The sequence below is a fragment of the Crinia signifera genome, chromosome 7, assembly GCF_055691185.1.
Source record: "Crinia signifera chromosome 7, ASM5569118v1, whole genome shotgun sequence".
Taxonomy (NCBI): Eukaryota; Metazoa; Chordata; class Amphibia; order Anura; family Myobatrachidae; genus Crinia; species Crinia signifera.
The window spans coordinates 35,910,368-35,915,609 of record NC_139223.1 but is presented as its reverse complement, the minus strand read 5'-3'; the positions used below and the strand labels follow the sequence as shown (position 1 = coordinate 35,915,609).

Here is a 5,242-nt window from a genome sequence, read left to right as displayed (position 1 = left end):
GGGTACGCGGGGAGGGGGCGGGGCTTAAATGACGCGATCGCGGCATTTCGCGTCATTTCGCGGCATTTAAGCCACGCCCCCTCCCTCTCGGCCCGCGAATCACGGGGGTTTTCGTCATGGGGGGCGGGGCCAAGTGATGTCAGCCTTGCTCCCGCCCCCCTGATGTGTTGCCTCTCCGGGCTTCTCCCGGAAAGGTGAAGATAAAAGTAGGCAAGTATGGGGTAGGCAAGTATGGGGCTTCCACACAGGTCAAAATTCAAATAGGGGAGCCTCACCAACTGCCAGTGAGTCAGTTTGGAGTGGCAGTTGGTGCGTCTTCCCTATTTGAATTTTGAACTGTGCTGCAGCCCCCCAGCTGGAGCCGCCACTCCCTGAAACAGTCATTTTCTGAACTAGGCTTATTTTGTACAAAGTACGGATTGCATGTTGAATTAGAAGTCTCAGCATGACAAAAACTTGATAAAAGAGAAAGCTATAGCCATACTTGTCAATTTTCCGGCTGCCCAAAAGAGGGCGCCAGAATGACAGTGTGAGTGCGTTGGGCATAGTTGCTTACCCTCTTGCATTCTGCAGGAGACTCCCTGAAACAGCAGCAATCTCCCTCTCTCCCTCATTAGTCTAGCAATCTCCCTCATTTCACCTAGCACACATTACACTGTTACATTTTTTGGGAAAACGGGGGGGAAAAGGAAGATAGATACATTTACATTGAATCATCTGCACCATTCCCCACCATGCACTAGTATGGCACTAGCACTGCGCACTTCCCCTCTAGGTTAGCGCTTCACGTCCTTACCTCGTCCTTTTGGATGGGGTAGGACAATTTTTCACACCCCCACCCCGGCCTTCTGGCTGGGGTCCTCTTTATTATTTATTTCTCTTCTTCTTCACGTTCGTGCACCTTTCACGTTTTCTGTTTTCTGTAGTGTGTCACGTTTTTTTGGGTTGTGTGGTCGTCCCTTACGGGCCTTCCATTTCCCCAACGTGCCAAAGCTCTCTCCTTTTGGGGAGAGCTGCGGTCCCCCCGAGGACGACCCCGAGCCGCAAGGCGGAGGGAAGTCCACTGCGGGTCTCTCCAAAGCATGGGCTGCGGAGGACCCACCGTCCTAACCCTTTCGGGGGTTGAGGAATGAGGGTCTCTCTAAGCTTCGGCGAAGAGGACCCACCGTTCCCTATTTTCCCCTCGTCGGCCTTATGGCTGAGAGGGGTTAGGGGAAAAACGGGGCCCGTCTCCTTCGGGAGATAAGCCCACTCGATCGCACGGCCGCTTTTGCACGTGTTTAGGCACAGCACTGGTGGTAGGGAGCACACCTCGGGCTCCTGAGTTTCTTCAAACTCATTCCCCAGCACTTTACCAAGTATAGTAGCTCTTACTAACTGCTTTTGGGCTCATCTACATTTGGATAGAAGTCATTTTAAAATATTTAAAGCAGTACACACCCATGCTTCTAGGTGCCAAGTTCACAATCTCTTTTCACAATCTCTCTATATATGGAACTAGACATGCCCTTTGGGCGCTGTGCAAAATACTATTATCAACTATAATCTCCCTGAAACTAGTTTTCAAAAGTAGGCAAGCATGGCATTGGGGGGCCTGCAGGTAAGTGGGCAGTGTAGGGGACCTTGTGCCGATTACTGGCATTGCAAAGTCAGAGGGGGGGCAGAGACATAATAATGCTATTCAGCGCAATTCGCGTCATCAAGCTGCCCAGATTGACCACTTCCATTAGCTGTGCAGGGCCTGCGGGAGATTTGCACACATTTCCAGACTCCCAGGAGCACCACTTGCAATTCATTAGTCTCGAGGACGTCCTGGGAGAGTAGGCAAGTTGAAAACAGTGGGTGCATGTCAGTGGTGGATCCACCAAGGGGCGACTAGGGGCGGCCCCCTCTGGGGCCCCCACACATCAGGGGCCCCCACACTCCAGGTTGGTGGTGGCTGGGCAGCAGGCAGTGGGGTCCAGGCAGTGCAGGGGGTCCCTGCGGTGCCAGGACAGTCAGCGACCTACTCACTTGTCCCACTGTGAGTGCTGGGGGGGGTGGGGGTGAGAGGAGGGCCGGCGCCCCCACAATTTTTGTTGTCCAGGGCCCCCACAGACCTTAATCCGGCCCTGGTGCATGTCACTACATTCACCCTCTCATACAATCTCACCTGTGTGCCAGTACAATAGACCTAACTAACCCATGCCTCTCCAGTTACAGTCCCGTCATGTTTCATAGCAGCTGCAAAAGCATGAACAGGCAGTGTGAGTGTATGCAGGGGTTAACATGCTGTGAACACTAGGAGGCGGCCATGTCTTCTGGTGTTCGGTCACCAGGGGGCAGTGCTGACATTGCCAGGGGACCTAGCTCCCCCTTTCCAGACACAGATCCCTAGCAGCCTCCTCCGGAAGCCTTTGTACAGATAGCAGCAGCAGCAGGAGCTGGAACCTGGAGCGGGGACAAGCAGGCTGTAGTCGGCCGGGTACTGCCCCTCACCTGCCAGCCTGGCACTACACCCCATCCCTGGTGGACCATACATGGCCTGTGGCTGCCTGCACTCCAGGACACCCAGGAGAGAGAGGATCCCGCTGTTGGGGAGAGGTGAGTGCTGTCTTTTATTCGGCTTCAAGTTGTATTTGTTGTAGGGGTAAGGTTCCATAATGCAGTGCATGTAATGTTATTCTGCACTGCCCTGTGGCCCCAGTGTGACTGCACTATTACCTTGTGGCCCCTGGCTAACACTACCTTGTGCAGGAAGGGGGCAAGCCACCAGCCCCATAGGCTGGCTTAAGTCACTGCCAGCTTTTCCTGCACAGAGATGTCATTTATAATGATAGATTAGCCTTTTGTGCTCAGTGATGTCATGCATGGTGTTGGTGTATACACTAGGCCTGAGCATCTAAGGGGCTAGCTGCCAGTTGTAGAACTACAAGTCCCAGCTGGAGCTGGTAGGTAACTGTAGAGCTGTTGCACAGGGAACCCAAGGTCCCCAGGGTAAGCCATGTCATTACCAGCAGTAGAGGGACATGTATGAATTGAGTGACTGATGGATTGGTGACCCCAGGGAGGAAGGAACAGGTGTGTGTTTTAGGTATGTGCTAAGCAGGTGGGTGTCTGCCTACCGGCCACATGGCGTATGTATACAATAAGTTCATTATAGTCTTCTGCTTGGTATATATAAGGCTGCACAGTTTGCAGCGTGAGATGTGGCCTGGTTGTCTGACTCATAAATGTGGAACCCCAGGTTGTCCCCCTGGTGTCTGATGACTTACCAAAAGTCGATTCTCCGACATCGGAATCCCGACTGTCAAGAGCCAGACAGTCGGAATCCTGACTTACACAGGCTATGTTCCCCCATGGGGGTCCACGACCCCCATAGAGGGTGAATAGAATAGGTGGCGAGCAATGCACTCACCCCCTGTTGGGCTCCTGACAGTTGTGATTCCAATGTCGGAGAAACGACCATCAGAATCCCGACTATCGGTAACTTATACATTTACCCCTCCCCCTCCATAACATTTGATTTATAATGTTGTGTTGATGTCATTTTACTGTTGAAATAAACGTGAAAGTCAGTGTAAAGACTGTGTCCAGTCAGCACGGTGATGTAAAAATGGTGGTAAGTTTATGTAGGTGCAAAGTATCGGTCTGCTAGCTAGTGTATATTGAAATACGTGATGCTTAGAATGATGCGGAACGCAAAAGGGGGTGCGTAACGAGTCCTCTGCACGCCGATACTGTACTGCGCTACACCGTTCTCGCTCCTGACCTGTGCATGGACTTTAAGTGAAAAACACAATCAACTCTAAACTTAGTCACATGCTCTGCACACGCGCAGTGCGTCCGATTCGTGCCAACGTACGTTTCGTATTGGCTGAATGGACTTATAGGCAACTCTAAATGGAGTCAATATCTGAGCTCCTCTCTTAACAACATGCGCTTATCCGAGAAACCCCTGATAGATATCCTAACACCACCCTTCCTGATCCCCCCCCCCTTCTAGCACAGTTTGGTCTGTATCTCTGCTGGAATACAGATCATACTGTGCTTAAAGCCTCACAGCAGTGAGTGACACACCAGGCAGCATAGAGGAACTGTACAGGTTTTGACAGATGCAGGGTGCTAGAATGAACACTACTATTTGCAGCTCTGCCCATCGGTAAGACATTTACGTTACGGATTCAAGGCAATTAAATGCGTTATGACATCACATACTTCGGCACCAGGTGTTAGGGATGTGCGGTATGCTTGTCTCCCATACATATGGTAGGCTAACATTGTACATTTTCCTGCGCACCAATATGGGGGTGGAATGTAAAATAGACTTTCCCCTACGTTTAGGGCCTGATTCAGAAGTGGTCACAACTGAGCGATTATCAGTAGAATGCGCATTGTCAGGGCTCAGGTAACTGGTGTCCCTGGCTGTGGCAGCAGTGAGCAAGTGAAGGATTCTGGGTATTGGATTTCTGGGGCTTTGAGGTATCTGCAGCTCATATGACACTGGGCACTGTGGGCACAGCTAGGTGGGGAGTCTAACCGCAATGGTCCTGGGAGCCGATGGTCTTGTTCGGCCTGGGAGCCGTTGGTCACAGTCCTGTGCTGCTTTCAGGTAGCTGATGATGCTGAAGATAGCAATCTGTATGCCAGGTGGTAATAGACCAGACAAAGCAGCAGCAGCAGCAGGATAAGGTACTCTGTAGACTGGTAACCTGGATTCTCGAAATCAACCTCTGGGATCTCTCCTAGGAGGCAGACAATTGTTCAATGCCCTGGACTGAACAAGACTGACTCCTTTATCCCCTGCAGTGGTTCCTGAATAGTAGACTATCATGTGACTTCAGCAGGGACTGCAATAGGTGCATTGGACCTGGACAGGTAACACACTGGGCCCTACACATGGTATACTTTGGTCTCTGGGAATTGGAATGCATGGGTCAGGTGACCCCGGGTGTCATGGCGGCGCCCATGCAGCTGCACGCTGGTGTGGGATGCCAAGCCGCATGCCAGACCACAGGATTGAGGTGACAGTGAATATCACACCAGCCCGCGACACTGCTGACAATGCCAGCACCAGATCTGCGGCAGAGTGCAGACCAACCCGTGGGTAAGATGCACGTGCCAGTGCTGTGTTACCTGAAATGCATGCTTTGTGACCGCAGTGCACATGCCAAGGTAACATTGTGATGCTGCATGCCAATCAGCCGCAGAGCCCTTCTGTCTCTCCTTCTCTCTTCCCCCTTTCTCTCTCTCTCTCTCTCTA

At 51.8% G+C, this 5,242-nt stretch overlaps 1 protein-coding gene across 4 annotated transcripts in view; it reads left to right on the top strand.

The window, feature by feature from the left end:
• The first annotated feature begins 2,388 nt into the window (after positions 1 to 2,388).
• RAI1 (retinoic acid induced 1) overlaps positions 2,389 to 5,242 on the top strand; it is a 123,514-nt gene continuing 120,660 nt past the window's right edge. For all 4 annotated transcript variants that reach the window (XM_083152814.1, XM_083152813.1, XM_083152815.1 and 1 more), the window contains exon 1: positions 2,389 to 2,583. The gene's annotated coding sequence lies outside the window, so the exon portion shown is untranslated. The remainder of the gene's footprint in view (positions 2,584 to 5,242) is intronic.